Source organism: Halichoerus grypus, chromosome 14 (assembly GCF_964656455.1).
Source record: "Halichoerus grypus chromosome 14, mHalGry1.hap1.1, whole genome shotgun sequence".
NCBI lineage: Eukaryota > Metazoa > Chordata > Mammalia > Carnivora > Phocidae > Halichoerus > Halichoerus grypus.
In genome coordinates this window covers 67,493,128-67,512,059 of record NC_135725.1, presented here as the reverse complement: position 1 = coordinate 67,512,059, position 18,932 = coordinate 67,493,128, and the positions used below count along the sequence as shown (strand labels likewise).

Here is an 18,932-nt window from a genome sequence, read left to right as displayed (position 1 = left end):
CATGCTTCTTCCTTCCTGTTCCAAACCTTTGTATAAACCTACATCACTATTTTCATCTCTACTCCTCCCAGCCGGCTTTGGGTACAGACCTGAAGGGCAGACACTGGATTTCTGCATTTCATCATTTGACATTTACTAAGAGGCCACCGTCTGTTAACACTGCAGGCACAATGGTGAACAAAACAGTCCTGCAGATTCTCAATAAAGGCAGACAAACAAGAAAACACACAACAAAGTGTGTTGAATGCTATCCTCTAGGAAATTCAGCGTGCTTTACAGTCCAACCTGTCTCTTGGGGAAGGGTATCTTTTAAGCCAAGATGTATCTATTTCCAGGGCCCAACACAAAGTATGTGCCTAATCCTGAACATTTCCCTGGGCCAGATCCTGTGTGCTTGCTGGAAGTCTCGCTCACCCAGTGGGGGCAACTGCTCACTAATTAAAGAGTGGCTGTGGTGAACCAGGGAAAGCCAGCTAGCATCAGGCCCTGCTGGTTGTTACATCTTCTAGCTTTTTCTGAGACAGCTGTGATGTCATGGAAAAAGCAGCGGATTTAGAACTCCTGTAAGCTGTGGTCCTGAGGCTTTGCACCGACTACAGTCATGAGTTCTCTCACTGTCCTTTCGTATACTGATGCCACCTCCCAGAGCAAAGGGAAAGAAAGATCTTCGCCAACTTAAGGACGCACTCTATCTATCCATCTAATGTCGCCTGGCTAGTCCCAGCTTTGCAGGGGAAGAGGAGGGCAGGGTAACCGTAGATTTAAGAGAAATGACAGGGCATTGCTTTGCAGGGCCTGTGCCGGGTCTTTTCCTGCTTCATATGACCTGAATTTGGCAGGGAGGGGGCAGTTTGAATTCCAGGCGGGCTAAAGAGCCTTGGCTGAGAAGCTCTAACGGATTTCACAATACAGCAGGGAAAAGCTTCCCACCGAGAGAGGGGGGTGGGGGTGGGGGTGTGGGGGCGGGGAGAAGGCTGCAATTCTGCAAATCCGAAAAGGGTAGGAGGTGGGAGAGTCCTGAAAGACAGGATGAGGTAGAACGAGAACCACTCCCCCTGGTTATCAGACAGCTCCCCTCTCGCCTCGCTATAACAACCGCGACCCGCAAACCGTATTACCGCAAACTTGCCTGGTGCCCTATGTCCCCGCCCAGCGCGCCCTAAGGGGCGTGGGTGGAGCAGAGGACGCCCGGCCATCTGCGCATGCGCGGAGCTGGCCCAGCCACCACTTTCTAGACACTCATCAGTGGCCTACCGATCCTGTCCTTTTATCTCCGGTTGTGCCCTGTGCTCAATCCAAAGCAGCTTCAGAGTCTGTAGGCTGCCGGAGGGCGATGGGGTTGGGAAGAGAGGAGTCAAGGAGCTCTCGGTCCGGAAACTACAACTCCCAGGAGAAGACGCGCTGGCTCCGCCCTCTCGTGGGCGGGCCGAGAGCCCTCCCACGGCTTAAAGCGGCGAGAGCGCTTCTTGCGCGCTTGGCGGGTTGCTGAGCTCGTGCGGTGTTACGTGCTGGGCGGTGGGAAGCGGTGGTGTCTTTCCGTTTTTGCCTGTTTGCCCTTCAACTAGTAAACAGCACAAAACAAATAATAGTTGAGCGCGTTTAGAAGCTTCCCTCAAGCTCAGGAGCTTGCTGCTTCTGCTTCACAAATTCTGAATTGTCCATTTAGCAAACGAGAACCTAAAAAAGTAGCTTGTATGTTAAATTTCTGTAAGATGAATGATTTTCCCTGCCATGTCAAAGCAACTTTATTTTCTTTTCTAGTTTTCGGGTGGCAGTGAGTGATATTTAGTCTCACTTATTTTCTCTAAAGACTCAACACAGTAAATAAGAGGGTAGTCTGAAAAAGTCCTGAAGTAAATCATCCTAAAAAAAGTAAAAGCTTACTTGTTAATTTGATAAATTTTCTACTTTAATTTTCTAAGGTTTATATTTTGTAATAAAGCGTCTTTAAAATGTAGCACTTGAAATCCTGATTTAAGGTGCAGATTTTAAAATCTACTTGTAATCGTAATCTAATCTTTGAATAGGATGTAGAGGAGTGAGGTTTACAGCTGCTACTCCTAGCTTCTTGCTATAGGGAAGCAAAAAGTGATGGTTCTTACATGGCATGAGGAGTAGGTGTCAAAATAGTGCCATTGGGGTCCTCGGTCCTCATGACTATTGTGGGTTTCTTGAAGAGTAGTAACTGTGGTTAAGAACTGACTTAAGATCTTTTTGGCTTTACACACTAAATGTAAGAACTTCCCTACTCTACCTCAAGTCCTAACCCTGATTTCTTAACAGCTGCTAATAAACCACCTCCACTTGCTAACAATGAACTCTTTCTGGTTTTTTTTTGCAAACAAATACATTTAAAGGCCTCAAAGAGAATCAGTTCAGAAGTTGAATGTGGAATAGTTTTAGAGTTGGTTTTTTCTTTGTCTTTGGATGTCTCAGCTTCAACTTGCTGAGTTTTATGATTATGTATGCATTCAGTCTGTTTAGTGTGGTATTTGTGGATAATATGAAATTAGCCATCTTTGCCAAAAATGAACAAGACGTATAATTTCTTATTTGTTCTTTGTGTAGGGGAGCCCAGCAAGAGGCATACCGGAAAATGGAAATAATAGTTGATGTATAGTGATTTGGGGGATGACCAGAGCAGCTATTGTGCTCTAAACAAACCCTCCATACATTATGAAACATAAAATCAGGGAGAAAGTAAGACTCGTGATGTTTGGAAAGATTTGAAATTTCCCCAAATTCCCAAGTGTTCTCTTTATGGCTTAAAACAGAACAAGTTTTCTGGCTATCAACGGTTTTATTAAACATTCAGTTTGTCAAGTCTTAGCCAGCAGAGTGAGAAAAGAAAGCATACTATACAAGACAATATTACTGTGTACAAGACAATTTCAAGAGAACTTACAAATTATTAACACTTTTAAGAGAAGGGAGTTGGAAATAACTACAATATACAGTAAATAAATTTATTCCTGTCACCACCAACAAAGGACAAACATCAATTTGACAAAAGATACCACTTACATTGGCAACAGAAAACATCAGGAACCTAAAATAAATCTTTTTAAAAAAAGGTGTGCTGAATTTTAACAGGGAAGTGTAAGACTTTATTGAAAAACATTAAGAAAACATTTAAATAAATGGATGGATACATCGTGTTCATGGGTGAAAGGATTCTATTTTATAAAGCCATCAATTGTCCTCAAATCTATACATTTAATATAACCTGAATAAAATTCTCAATAGTGTTTTTAGTGTATGTACATTTACATACTAAATATACTAAATGTATATTCACATATTGAATAAATATTTAGTGTATTTAGAGATTATGTGTGACCTGACAAGCTTATTCTAAAATTTATGTGAAAGATCAATGGTTCATGAATAACGTTTTTAAAAGAATAAGGTGGGGAACCTAGTAATAAGATAGTATGGTGATGTTGCTGGAATAGGCAAATAGAGAACAGAACACAGACTATGCATATATGGGGACTTACATGATAGATCGGGAGAAGATGGACTGTTCAATAAATTGTGCTTGAAATGATTGGTTAGCCACGTGAAAAAAAAAAAAAGAATCGCTAAATCTCAACATCCAAAAAAAAAAAAAAAAGAATAAATTCTAGGTTAACTAGAGACAATGTGAAAAGCAAAACTTTAAAACTTTTAGATGTTCTCCTATATATCTTTATGAACTTGTCTAGAAAAGGATTTCTTAACCAAGCCACACAAAGCCCAAACTATGAAGGAAAAGATAGGTAAATGTGGCTACATTAAAAACAAGCAAGAAAGCAAACAAACAAAACTTCTGTACATTAGAAAACACAAGTGAAAAGGCAAGGCAAACATTGGGAAAACAATTACAACTCAGCGATGAAAGATTAGTATTCAGAACATTTAACTACTACAAATCAATAAAGCAGAGGCAAATGATAAAATGTAATGATACAATAGTAATGAACAAAGATATGACTTGGCAATTTCCAGAAGAGGAAAACTGAATGGCTAATAGTGAGATCTCAACCTCCCTGGTAATCAGGGAAATACTAATTAAAACAACAAGAAGACATAATTTCACATTTATCTGATTGGAAAAATTACTACGACAAATAATATCCATTGTTGTCAAAGATGTTGAGCAACAGAAGCTCTCATCTACTGCTGTGAGTGTAAGTTGGTTCAGTTTGGCAATATCATGAAAGTCAAGACTATAAAGCAAATCCACTTTGAGCATATTATAACCTAGAGAAAATCTACATAAGTGTATGCATATGCATAAAGTGACACAGTGGGAAATATTTATAGATGATGACAGCCCCAAATAGGAAACAATGAAAATGTCCCTCAAGAGAAGAATGGAAAAGTAAATCAATTCATTCAACTGAATGCTGTAAAACAGTGAAAATGAATGAATTAGAACTGCATTATCAACATATATAAATCTCAAAAACATTATCTGTGCAAGAACAAGTTACAGAATGATGTGTCCAATGCCAATATAATACCACTTATACAAAGTTTGGAATATACAAAACTATACTAGTTATTAATTATAGATACTTAAACAAATTTTTTTGCACAGGCACAAGGCCGGGGTGGGGGTTGCTGGGGGGGAGAATCTTAAGCAGGCTCCACGCTCAGTGCAGAGCCAAATGCAGGGCTCGATCTCAAGACTCTGAGATCATGACCTGAGCTGAAATCAAGAGTCAGACACTTAACCAACCTAGAACCCAGGTCCCCCTAATTACAGATACATTTATATGTATTGAAAATATAAAGGAGATACATAAGATTAATAAACACCAAATCAAGGGGAAGAAATAAAATTGGAGCTTCAAATATGTAAAATTGTGTTCTTTATTTCTTGAAATTTTCCATTAAAAGAAAAAGAAAAGGACTGACCTCTGGTGAACTGAAGTTATATTTACATTTTCAAATAACTTTCTGTGTCCCTTGTAATTCAATCCCGTGAGTCATTGCTCTCTGTAGGATCCCTTGGCACGGAGGACTAAGGCATGTAGGGGTCTTGCTGAGGGCCATCTGTCCAGCTTTCTGTCTCCACATCCCCAAACACAGTTGTATTAGTGAAGATAACATGATTAGCCACACTGAGGAGTTTGAAGCTTGCTGAGACTCCTTACTCTAGGAACAGAACAGGTGTGAACTAAGAGCAAAGCTCTTTACTACCAATCTGTGATAGATGCAGATAGAAGCTACAGTTTTAAGCACTTAAAACACCTCATCTCTCCATCGGCATCTTCCAATCAAAATAGGCAAATTAATTTGTTGGAATCCCAGATACTAGTGGGATGGCAGCTGAGCCAAATTCTTGAATGAGGGTCTCTTCTCCCCCCCACTGCAATTGGTTTTTAGTTTTAGAAAAGGTGCTTTTGGGAGTGGGCGATATGGGTGAAGGTGATCCAAAGGTACACTTTCAGTTATAAAATAAATAAGTCCTGGGGATGTAATGTACAGCATGGTGACTATAGTTAACCATACTGTATTATATATTTGAAAGTTGCTGAGAGTAGATCTTAAAAGTTCTTATCACAAGAAGGGGTGCCTGGGTGGCTCAGTTGGTTAATCCTCGGACTCTTGATTTTGGCTCAGGTCATGACCTCAGGGTCCTGGGATGGGAGCCCTGAGCACAGAGTCTGCTTGTCCCTCTCCCTCTGCTCCTCCCTTCGTGCATGCTATCTCTAAAATAAATAAGTAAAATCTTAAAAAAAAAGTTCTTATCACAAGAAAAAAAATCTTTGGTAACTTCATATGGTGATAGATGTTAACTAGACTTGTGATCATTCTGTAATATACACATATATCAAATCATTATATTGTACACCTGAACTAATACAACATTGTATGCCGATTATGTCTCAATTTAACAAAAGAAAAAGTGCTTTTTATGTTACTTTTAAAGGATTGAAAATAGCAAAAAAAAAAAAATCCACCTGCAGATTACATGTTATACCTTGCTTTACTAAAGATACATAATTATGAAAATTCAGTTTGGCTGAAAAGTTTCAGTACTTGTTTTCTTATTATTTTGGTAGCACACGGTCACTATCCTAATCACCTATTGAAAAATGTATCAAATTTTTCTTTTTTTTTTTACACCTCAGAATAAGAGCCCTTGAAATAAGACGCTGCATAGGACTTATTGGCTCCTTACCACCTTTACTTTAATACCTTGATTCACACATCCTCCTGGATTCTCAAGTGATGCAGGACCTTGGAATGCTTTTCCATCTATCAGCAAACAAAGCTTATTAATTAGGCACCCACGTTTGTGCAGTACTCGACTGAACACCTAATAAGTTTTACGCTTTGTACCATAGAGCTTATAAACTAAAATAGAACCAGTTGTATGGGCTATTCAGCCTTCCCCTTTGGCCTCTTTGCTCACCCTTTTATAACCTCCAGATTATTGGAACTGCTTGAGCCCAGCCTTAGAGGGTCCCCCACTTACCCTCCAGTCATACAGTGGGCATTCACTACATGCTTTGCTTATAGGTGGCAGGAATGAGTTTCTCTGCCTTTAGGGAACGTCTGCTAAATTTTTGCCATGGGCAATTGGCTTTTTACTTTCTCAACTGGTTTTAAACACATAGTTTTCTGTGGACAAAAGCCAGGTATAGCTTCTTTCAATAGAGTTGCACCCAAGGAAGGGAAAATAGCCCATGTTTAAACCACAATATAGAGCTCTACCAAGCAAAGTCACCAAGGCAGTACCCAAAGCTGTTAACACCCACCGACATATAAACTTGAATTCATTTTAGGGAGCTTTTCCCCATGCCTAGTAAGCCAAAAAGCATTCACCTGTATAAACATGATAAAGTTCCAGTATCATACCACTAAAATAAATAGCAGTTTAGTCAACAGAGGTACGATCAATAGTTTAATGTGAAGAGTCAGTTTCCACCAAAAAAAAAAAAAAAGGAGGATGAGGGTCTTAAGAGTGGGTTTCTGTATTCCAGCTCATTACTTTAGTTATTTAGCAATTTATAGCCCAGGCTGCCTCTCTCTTGGCCAGCACAGCTTTCCAAGGCAGGGGTTTCAGACTCCCAGGCAAGTGAGGAGAATGACTTAGCTCTCTTGGATAAGTGATGTGGTGGGGCTTTCTGGTTTGAAAGAACAGGAAGTCAGGTAACTGTCGCCGTGGGTCCTGGGGACTTGTGCAGCTATGTGTAAGGAGCGTAGAGGGGGGCTGTCTGCAGAAGGCACTGGATGCCTCATCACTTGCCCAGGGGACATGTGAGAGTATGATTTATTTCTCTGTGTTTGGTTGGTGGGCATAAAGTATTTTTAATCATCAAATGCTGATAATCCACATGGATAGTGGAATCCTTGGTGAATGGGGAAGAGGAGAAATTATGTTTTGGGGTTCATTCTGCTACTTAGAGAACTAGGAAATTAAATGTGCTTCACAGCACTGCATTTATGATTTGCAAGTACTCTACTCATGTGATATCAAAAAGAACTATTTCCTTCTTTTTTTTCCTTCTTTCCATTTTTCCACTCCCCTCCTTTGTTCCCTCCCTCCTTCCTTCCCATTCCTTCGTCCAACCATCCATCCATCCACCCGATGATTACTACTCCTGTGTGTCAAGCTTCTTAGACCTGTGGCTGTGGTCCAGGAATAGAGAGGGTGGAGGCTTGTTCAAGCGCAGGGCAGTGGGGATAGAGTAGGGCAGAGAAGTGAGGGAGGTGACAAGACGTGACAAGCAGTAGGAGGTGAGGGATGATGAAACAGGAGCCAAGGATAACTCCTGACTGGAAGCCTCTGCACTGCCCCCCGACCCCCATTTCGTGAAGTTCTGCAGTCTCTGCCAGAAACTCTGGAACTTGGGCGCCACCTGAAACAAAAAACGTGGTAAGTACTGTGATCTTTCTATACACACTTACAATGCTTAGATGTGCCTCCCAAGATCCTGCTGGACAAGGTTCCACTTGAAAACTATAGTCAACCAGTATGCTACCATCCAGTGATTGTGTATCAGCTTACATAATTAAAAGTTATGAGAAGCTCAAATGATTGAACTGCATAAAATTTTAATAAGTCTTTGATCCCCAAAAATCATATAAGAAAAACTAATGAGATATAGAACAATCAGATAATCCAGGAGACCAACTCTAAAGATGGAGAATACTGAAGGAAGGTACTGGAAATGAGACACATAAAAGTGCCCTGGAACTAATCATATAGAAATGCTGAGGGCAAATCATAAACAAACCTGGAAAAGCATTCAAGAAATATTTATTACAAAGAGCACATCAATGCAGGAGTTAAAAATATGCACTAGATTGTGGTGATGGGAGGATTTCTCCGAACCCTGTTTCAGACACCTACTATGTCACAAGAGCTTCTATGGGGGACACAGTCAGAGTGGGAAGCTGCGGAGAATACATACGGGAGGCCAGCTCAGTACCAACATCTCCGTGTTGCTGAATCTAATCACAAACAACCCTGTGTTGCTCTCTTAAGAGCCTGATATTTGAACTCACTAAGTGCATTGTAATGAAATGTATGAATGAATAAATGCATTACTACTTTAGTAAAATCTATTAAAATGTGATGGCCTGTGGAAGTGCCAAGCACCAGAGGAGGACAAGGACGGCTGAGTCTTGGGCTGCCCAGGGCTGCCATGCCATGTTGATGGTTACCTTGTGTGTCCAGGGATGTGGCACACTGGTGCTAAAGATGTTGAAACATGCCAAAGGAAGCGGACCTTCTCCCCTGCATGGCATATCTCCTAGAGTAATTTTAGAAAGAATTCTGGTGGTAAGAATAAAAGGCAGAATAACCGTTGGCTCTAGTGCTAGGGAGGGGAACAGAGCTAGAGGGGGCGAGGGGTAGGTCTCATATCCCAGTCCAGAGGTCCTTGCCCTACATCACGCAGCAACTTAACATTTTACTTCACTTATTTTTATATACAGCAAAATTCACTTTTTTTAAAGTGTATAGTTCTATGGGTTTTGAAAAAATGCATGGAGTCATGCAACCATCACCAAAATTAAGATGCAGAACAGTTCCATTACCCCCCAAAGTACCCTGTGCTGCTTGCTCCTTTGTAGTCAACCCGTCCTCCCACCTTTGACCCCTGGCAACCGGTGATCTAGTCTCTGTCCCTTTAGTCTTGCCTTTTCCAGAACGACATGCAAGTGGAATCATACAGTAACACAGCATCTTTTTAATTAGGGGATTTAAAACAAAAGCAAGCAAACATACCAAAACAGAAAGACAGAGCCATTCCCTGAATATTCTAGTTGAGAGTAAAATTTACTGTGCCAGATTCCTCACCTATTCCTAACGCTTCTCAAAATACTGTGCTTGACTGAAGCAACTTTTGCTTCTCTTTCTCTTGGTCCTCACCCTGTGTTGCTTAGGAATTGGTGGGGTGCTTTGCAGTTGCTGATGCTGATAGTTGAGTTTGACTGTACGGAGGAGACTTGCTTTGTAAGATTTTAATATTTTACTACTCTGTCTGGAAGAGAGATAATGTTGTATTTTTCTAGAACTTTTACAAATAAGGTCTGAACTAAAGGGAGAACTAATTCCATGGGGTTCAATGAGGATTTTCCTGAAAGAGAGCAGACAAGAAAGGTGTGGGAAGCACAGCATGGACATAAAAATTAGAAAATCTCTAAGGGCCATAATTTATGAAGATCAACTTCCTACATAAAGGAACATAGAATTCTGGAAACATAAAATTGCGAGGCACGAAGAGGGAAGGCAGCGCCTGTGGGTTTGTTCAGAAGCCCACAGAGACTTCATGAGGCAGACGGAGTAGCCCTAGGACAGCATGAGGTCTTAGCCGAGTTCTCCATCACTCTCTCCACTCTTGCTCTCCGTGATCCAGAACACATTTCAGATAAAAACGAATGGTACAGAGCGAGATTTTACCTTGAATTCCCCTTGACTATGTTGTTTTTTTTTTTTTTTTAAATGGATTTGGGGATGTGGGCTTGTTTTGTTCCATCCCATGAAGCGTGGAATCAGTAACACTTCCTACTGGGGATAAGGGTGGGGTAAAGTATAGGCTGCTTCCTGCCGTCTCCATCTGCGCTCCTGGTGTTTACTGTGCATCTCTACTAGGCGAGGAGAGTTGCCGTTTGGCTGGTGCTATCACGGTGCAGTTACCTTCTTTCCATGATGTCACCTTGCTTTCCCTACCAATTATCAAATCATTTGTATCAACCCTCTGTGAATGCCTGATGGGGCTTATCACCAGTATCAGACCTCAGCGCAGTGCTTGGCCCCCGGGGGAAGGGCTATACTAACACAGTGATGAGGAAAGTGGCATGGAGACCCACAGGGGTAACATATGCTTCAGACCCTGCTGTTTTCTCAACTCTCCTGTTGTGATAAAATCCAGGCCCTGGCCAGGCATTAATATATATTTTTATTTGCGAACGCATTATATACAAACTCCTATCGAAATCTGTCATGCTTTACTAATAAAAACGAAAACAAAACTCAGGTCTGCATGCAGTCAGCCTAAGTTTTAAGATAGGTAAAAGTAAAGTCATTAAACTGGTGGGTTTGGTGTGCAATCCCTGGCATCAGATGGTGAAACAGATGGTTTGTAAGCACGTAAGCAAAGAAAACAGCATGAGTTTACTAAGAGCAAGCCATGCTCAACTAGCCTTGTTCCCATTTACGAGAGGGTTGACACTGATAGAACAGAGAGATTCCATAAAATCAGTGTATCTTGATTTCAGTAAGGTTAAAGTGTTTTCTTGAGGACAAGATGGAGAAAAGTCACCCCAATGGTAATGTGCTAGTTCAACAAGTGGCTAATGGGCCTATGGCAACCTCAAGGGAGGTATACAGTGGCATGTCACAGGACTTTTAATTGTCCCCCAATTTTATCAGTAAGTTAAATGAAATTTGTATGTACCTTTATACAACATTTTAGAGATACTCAATACAATGAATATCAAAATCAAGATTTTTTTTTAAGAAGGAAAATAAAGTCAACTGAAACAACACCCCAAACTAATAATTTTGGGGGCATCTGGGTGGCTCAGTTGGTTAAGCGACTGCCTTTGGCTCAGGTCGTGATCCCAGGGTCCTGGGATCGAGTTCAGCATGGGGCTTCCTGTTCAGCGGAGAGCCTGCTTCTCCCTGTCCCTCTGCCTCTCTCCCCTGCTTGTGCTCTCCTGCTCTCTCTCTGTCAAAGAAATAAATAAAATCTTTAAAAAGAGAGAGAAATATCAAACTAATAAATGATTTTTAATAAATGCAGTGTAAAGTCCTAAGTCTGTGTCTTAAAAAATGCACAAGTATATGATGGAGAATGGTCTTCTTGTTAGTTCATGAAAAGAAGACACGGATATTTTAGTCAATTTCAAATGTCACGTGAGTCGACCGTATAAAATGGTTGCTGAATAATAGAATAGTATCCATAGCAGGTGGAAATGCCTATCATACTCTACTTTCTAATGGTCACACTGATCAGTGGTACTGTTTCTAAAACCATGTATCTGGCTTTAGGAAAGACATAAACATAAAAAAGTTGATGAGAATCTGTAGATCCTATCTTGGGAAGGAGAGGGGAAAGTCCTAACATGTCCTGAATGTCTACTCTAAGCATAAGAGAGAAGGAGAAAAGGCTAGAAGCAAAAAGGAGGATGGAATAAGAATTGGTCAGTTTCCTAGGGGTTTAAAGAATAAGTAAATGTGTAGGAAATAGCCCCAGAGCACACATTATCTAGAACAGGGAGAGTCAAGTAGGGCATTCTATAGCTGTTGCTTTCTTGCCATGAATAAGGCTAAGGGGTGTGTGTGCCTGTGTGTCCGTGCATGGGTGTGTGCGTGTGTGTGTGCGAGTGTATGTGTGTGTGAGTGTGTTTGTATAGATGTCTAGGTAAACAGGTATCTAGGAGGTGATCAGAGTGTATTACCTTAGTCAGTATGGCCTGCTATCACAGAACACCACAGACTGGGTGGCTTATAAGCAACAGAAATGTATATCTCACAGTTCTGGAGGCTAGAAGTTTGTGATCAGGGTGCCAGCGTGGTTGGATTCTGGTGAGACCCCTCTTCTGACTTGCAGACTGCTGTTCTCTTGTGTTCTCAAACGGCAGAAGGAAAGCGAGAGAGCTGTCCCGTGTCTCTTTGCTAAGGGTACTAATCCTGTTCAAGAGGGCTCCATCCTCATGACCTGATTAACCTCCCAAAGACCCCACCTCCTAATGCACCATATTAAGGGTTAGGATTTCAGCATGTGAATTCTGAGGGGACACAGACATTTAGTCTGTAACAGGATACATTTCTGCCCCAGCCCTTCTTTCACAGTGGCTTCCTCCAGGAGAATCCTATTTGTCTTCAGCCACATTTGTTGGTCATTCTGTATTCGCTCTTGCTTTTATTTAGTGCCAGGCCTTGTGGTAGAAATTGGAGACACAAGGTGGACTAAATCCAGTTTGCACGCAAAACGAGCATAGTGTCGAGGGGGCAAATGGGCATTGTGTCTGCTAGCAGGCCCACCGAGAGCCTGAGCAGTGCAGCCAAGAGTCTAGTCTAGAGACACTCTCTTCTCAGTGAAGTGTCTAAGTGTCAGCTCTGCAGACTTCAGAGCTGGAGGGAATTTTGGACATCTGCTCAGTGCGTGGTTTTCAAATAGCGCCTTGTGGCATCCTAGGGCTTTTGCAAATATTTCTTAGGGGTTGCTGTGTGTGAGAGGGAAGACCGAATCACAAGATGTCTGGGGGTCCTCCCTCCTGACACTTCAAGCAGAGCTGCTTCGCTTCTGTTTTATTCGTTCATCATCCATATCCGAATTAAGTTGAGAAAGGGTACTGCTACTGGTAAATGTTTAACCGCATCCCACACCCATGCAGGAATGTAGTGACCAGTAGCCAGAAGGTATTGTGGTTTGCTTGACGTGATGAAAGAAATGTTTTTGTTTGTGTGCTCATAAAGACTGTGAAATCTCTTCGTTCAGTGATTTGCTGAAATACCAAATAAGCAAAGATCCCGTATGTTTCTAAAATCATCCTAAGCTTTTCCCTCAGACAGTTAGCTTTCTCAGAAGACGTCAGACTCCCTGAGGGCAAGCACTTCGCTCTAGTCATTTTTATTTCTCAAGTGAGTAACGCAGTGCCTGACACATATGGGCATTTCAAATGTCTAACGCCGCTATGAAGAAGGAATTAAAATAATGTATTAATTGGACCTGGAACAGATCTTCCGACTGATTATGGAAAACAAAATAAAATTCTGAAACCTCATTCAATTCTCAGTAACCTGATATGCTGGATATACACATATTCATTATACTGCATTAGCAGTCACTATAGCAATCACATTAGATATTGATTGGTGTCAGAGAAGAGCTGAACATTTGGCTCTGAAGCGGTGTCATTTCTTCCATCTGTGAACACCCAGTCTCCTGTCTCTTCTTAGTGAATCCTGGAATCTAAGTCATGAATAATGACAGAATTCTGCCAAATGTATTTCTCAGAGGAGGGCTATGTAACTTCTTTTCCTTGTGATGCACTGACTCACTGAACAGCTACCCTTGTGGATTCCAATTAGCAGTAGTTCTTACTCTTTCTGGTCAGACTTATAGGCAAATCTAAAATCTTCAGGATTCCTGTAGTCAGTTCTGAGTGTGGGCTGGAAGCAGTCAGATGCCCCTGGAGGAGCTCGTAACCAGCTGATCCATGACTGTCTGGCTTGGGTTTGGCCAGCCTGAAACCTGCACATCGTGGTTCTCCTCAGAGAAGGTGCTTTTTGGGTGTGAGATAAAAAAACAACATAACTAGATAGTGTATGGAGAGGGTGCTTTTTTGAGTTTTACCAAAGGTATTAACCTATAAAGCTGCTTCTGATACACACACACACACACACACACACACAGAGCCACTGACATATTCATGGAAAGAGTCTTTAGTCAAGAATGGAAGCCAAGATTTCATGTATAGATCAAGAAAGGGAGGGGTGGTGTTCTTAGAAGGGAGTTGACAGGCGATAGCTGGAAGTTATACCAAGAAAGCCAAGAAAGGCCCTGAAAAGCTATGGGAGCAATTAAGGATTCTGCTTTTGATTAGCAATACATAAGTCTTAAATTTTATACTTTTTTTGGGTTGCCCCCCTTATCTAGAATAAGTGGAATATCTTACAAATTGTTCCTCAGACTCTTATTTATACATTCTGAGACCATGACTTTATAGGAGGGTATAATTTTCCTCATTCTGAGCAACTGAATTCTATAGCTAAGGACACGGAGACAAACTTTCTGTCAAGTGTAGATTGGGCAGACTGTGTCTTCTCCCATGGATGTGAAATGGCGTAGGAAGCAGAGACCCACTTCTAGCTAGGGGACTTATCAATGGTACCTGTTTTCCTCAAAACAAATCCCAAATCTCAAAGATGGCTCCATTTTGGGGGTAAGGGTTGGGTAAAATGGGTGAAGGAGGGAGGGAGACACAGGCCTCCGGTTATGGAATGAGTAAGTCATGGGAATAAAAAGAAGAACCTCAGGAATAGTAAGTGATATTCTAACAGTGATGTAATGGGACAGATCCTAGCTACACTGTGATGAACATGGCACACTATGTAAACTTGTCAAATCACTAAGTTGTACACCTGACACTAATGTAACATTGTATGTCAACTTTGCCAAAAAAAAAAAAAAAAAAAAAAGATGGCTCCATTTTTTTAGGGAAGTTCATTCTTCCTCTGAACTTGCTCTTCAAAAGCTGGAGCACTCACTTTGGCAGCACATATACTAATAACGTTGGAATGATAAAGAGAATATTAGCATGGCCTCTGTGCAAGCATGATATGCAAATTGATGACGGCGTTCCATGTTTGAGACACCTGGGTGGCTCAGTCGGTTAAGCGTCCAACTCTTGATTTCGGCTCAGGTCATGATCTCAGGGTTGTGGGATCGAGCCCCTAGTCGGGCTCCAAGCTCGGTGAGGATCCTGCTTGAGATTCTCTCTCTCCCTCTCCTTCTTCCCCTCCCCCTGCTGATGCTCTCACTTTCTCTCTCTAAAATAAATAAATAAATCTTTAAGAAAAAGCTGGAACCACATTTTATTCTTTCACCCACATTCAGTACCTATGGAGCACCTACTCTATGCCAAGTTCTGCACCTTCCTTAGTTAATTAGCCACTGTCCTTATCTTCAGGAGTGTACTGGGAAAATGGACAGCTGTTTCCAGTATGTATTGCTGCCTAAAAAGCCAACGAAACTAACAGTGGAAACAAAACCAATAATTAATTTTGCTCACAAATCTCTAATTTTGGCAGAGTTCAGAGCACCAGCTTATCTCTGCTCCATGTCTTCTGGGGAAGCTCGAAGGATGAGGGCTGGGATCATCTGAAGGCTGGCTCACTAACCGATGCTGACACTTTAGCTGGGGCTGTGGCCACAACGCCTAAGCGTGGCCTATCGGTATAGTCTTTCCAGTTCTTCACTACATGATGATGTTAACTTTAGCTTTTAAATTCTGTACCTCTAAGTGCAGAATGTTTTTGCCTTCAACTTGCTTTGAGTTTTGAGATGTTGGTTGAGTTATGGGAAGCCCACGTATTTACCAATACTGGGGTCTGCACACGAGTTTCATAATTTTGATGTGTATTCAAGATACTGTTGGTATGTGTAGAGCATGTAACAGAATCAGTTGATGCCCTGCTCCCATCCCCTTTACCTACCCGTCCTCACTGGTGGCAGCTGTAGACACTTTCCAGGGCATGGACAGCTTCCCACCCCCCACACCTGCTTCCCTTTTTCCCTGCCTAGGGACTTTCTTGGCACTCACCTGAGGAGCTTGCAGAGCCTCAGACAGGTTCAGCCCAGAAGTGCAGGGACATCAGCACCCCTGGGGCAGGGGGCCATTCTCAACCAACGAGAGATGGAAAGCAATGAGTAAATGCTGCGGTTTTCCCAGTAGAATGATTCAGAGCAGGGCTGACTCTGTTTTGCATGACTTGATGTGGCCGACCTTGAGGGCGAGTGCCTCCTTAAATTTTGCACCCTCTTCTCCCCCTCTCTTGTCCTGACTATGATTCTGAGGCAAGTTCCTCACAGTTTCTGAGAGGGTTCCCAGCAGGACTGAGCCCCAGTAGTAGCTCATAGTTAATGGCTTACTTATGCACATATCCTTTACTGATGTTTCTCCTCCTGTTCTTGTCTCACTTTCCTGTCCCTACTTTCTCACGGGGGTATGCTGGGCTTGCCTTTCGAATACAGTACCAGTACCCGTTTCCTTCTCAGCTTCTACTCCTGTGGGAACGTAAACTTAAGGCAGGCATTGCTTAGGAATGATGTTTTCTCCCCCACCCAGCCGTAATTTATTTAAGCACATGATCAGCTTATGATATGATTCCAATAATGGTAAAGGTTTATCTTCTTTGAGACAGAGCTAGAACTCAGATGCTTCTGGTGCTCAAAGTTAGGCAATTACTTTCTTCCAAAGGCCTCTTTGTACAAGTCCAAACACATACGCGTGGGCGCTTTTTGTTTTTTGGGTGATTGAGGAAGGAGGTGCCAGACGTTACTCCTATGTGCTTTTTTTTGTTGTTGTTGTTTTTGTTTTTTGGTGTGTGTGTGTGTGTGTGTGTGTGTGTGTGTGTGTGTGTGTTGGTGGAGAGGCACTGGGGAGGTGAGAGGGGAGGTAAAGACCATACAAGGCTAGGAAGGCAAAAATTGTCTGGATAGTTGCCTCAAACTCTTCTCTTACATTCCCTCATGGCTGAAGGCCTGGTTGTGAACCTCTGTGGGAATAGTGACAGAGCAAGTAACAGAGTCTGTATTTCACGAGAGACTGGGAGGCTTGGGGTACACACACCTGCTTTGGGACCAAAGCGGCGAAAGGCCGCACGCAGTGAGCTGCACATGCCCCGCCCCCTCCTGTCCCCCTCTGCTCCTGCCCTGGCTTGGCTCGCAGTGCTGCTTCTGGCTCAGAGACCCATCTGCAGAGATGTGCAGAACTTGGTGGAGAATCAGGAAAGACCCAAGGGAGGGCACAGCAGGTGAACTAACAGAGTCTGTATCTTCCATAAGGGGCTCGTGGGCTGCAGACTGTCTGAGCAGGACTAAGCAAAAGATCCTGGGTAGGGAAACTTGGGGGGAGGGGGATAAATTCCTGAATGAGCAGGTAGAGGCACAGAGCTGACCAAGTTTGGGAGACTTTGCTCGTGTGACAAACTTTGGACTCACTGGCCAGCAAAACCTGGGCTCTTCAGCTATGTGATTTTTGCTATGAGCTTGCTGGCATCCACATGAGTTCATCAACCTGTGGGACAAAAAGCTCGGGAGTCAATTACCCCGCGCTCTAGCTCTGTCACTAACAATAACATGGGGCAAGGCACCTGATTTCTCTGTGCCTCAGTCTCCTTCATCGTATAATGACCTCACTGGCAAGATGAAAGCTGGAGGTTCTTTTTATAAAGCATTTTTTATTTTTATTATTTTTTAAAGATTTTATCTATTCATTTATTTGAGAGAGAGAGAGTGAGCAGGAGAGAGGGGGAGAGAGAATCTGAATCAGACTCGCGCTGAGCGTAGAGCCCGAGGTGGGACTCCATCCCACCACCCCGAGATCGTGACCTGAGTCGGAAGCCTAACTGACCGAGCCACCCAGGCACCCGGAGGTTCTTTTTAATACTAAGATAACCAGACTTCTTTCTCCAGAAAGTGTTGTTGGACACATGGAGACCTAGAGAATGTCCCATCATGTGGCTCCTGCCTTGGAGTTCGGAAGTGGCCCGTGGGGCTGGGATCCTCTTTCTCCTACAGAGCTCATGGACAAAATGCCAGGTTATGGGCAGACCCCGTGGCACTGAAGAAGACCGTCAGTCGCAGCTTTTGCTTTGCCACTTTGAGGCTTTATCTGCAGTGTTTGAGAGATAACTCCTAAACTGATGTCTTACTGTCCTTGAGCCAGCATGCCTTTGTTGAGTTCATCATAGATCATAAACGCGAGCATGAAAAGGTTTGCCAAACTGGCAACTCACCGCACCCATTTGTGGCTGGTTTGGAACGAACCTTAAAGTGCCTCTTGCAGCTGTCTGCTTGTTCTCTGCCTGGCCTCTGACTTCTCTCCCATGCTTTCTAACTCACACCTTTGTATTATTTTTACTCCCCACAGAGTTGGCAGATTGCTGTTTCAGAAAGTTAAATGGAATGCCTCCCGTGGAGGTGTGATCTCATGGTATCCCTGCTTTCAAGAGTGGAAAGCTCACCTTCCCAGGGTCGTCATCTGGGAGCCGTAGGCTGAGCCTTCTCCAAGTTAGTGGCCTCCGCTGGTCTAGGCTGTGCTCTCGGGGGCACAGCTGAACTGGCTGTGAACTGTTCATCCATTTCTGATGAGCAGCCAGGCTGGTCAGTGGTCACACGAGACAGTCTGACAATAGGAAAATGCTGCTCTGCTTCAAAAGTAATTTTTAAGGAAGGGTATTGTCCCAAGGGTGCCCGGCAAGACCGTTGAAAGAAAACAAAAATCACATGTGATCTAATCAGAGAGTCAGTGGGAAAACACATGGTGGAAGAAAGAAACTTTTAAAAGCATATTATGAATATCTGAATATGCCCAAACGACCTAATAACAATAATACCTAATATTTTTTGAATACGGACTATTTATCAGCTATGTTCCAAGTGCTTCTACATATACTCACTAATCCTTACCACAACCCTGCAGGGCAGGTGCTGTTATCCTTACTTTATAAATGAGAAAACCAAGGCACAGAGATGGTAAATAACTTGGCCAAGGTCACTCAGCTACTGAAGTGTCAAGTCTGGGATTTGAAACCAGACCATTTGGTTTCAGAGTGTCCACACTTAGTCACTCTACTGCTTCAAGAGCAAGGCTGTGTTTGTCCACACGGCAAATGAAGAAAGGAAGGTCATCAACTAGAAGCACATTTCAGGCCAAATTAGAAGGAGAGGGGACCCCTTACACTTACACAG

The 18,932-nt window shown here is 42.7% G+C and overlaps 1 pseudogene; it reads left to right on the top strand.

Moving 5' to 3' along the window:
• The first annotated feature begins 14,717 nt into the window (after window positions 1–14,717).
• LOC118547801 (U6 spliceosomal RNA) lies at window positions 14,718–14,828 on the top strand (annotated as a pseudogene).
• Window positions 14,829–18,932: the final 4,104 nt, after the last annotated feature.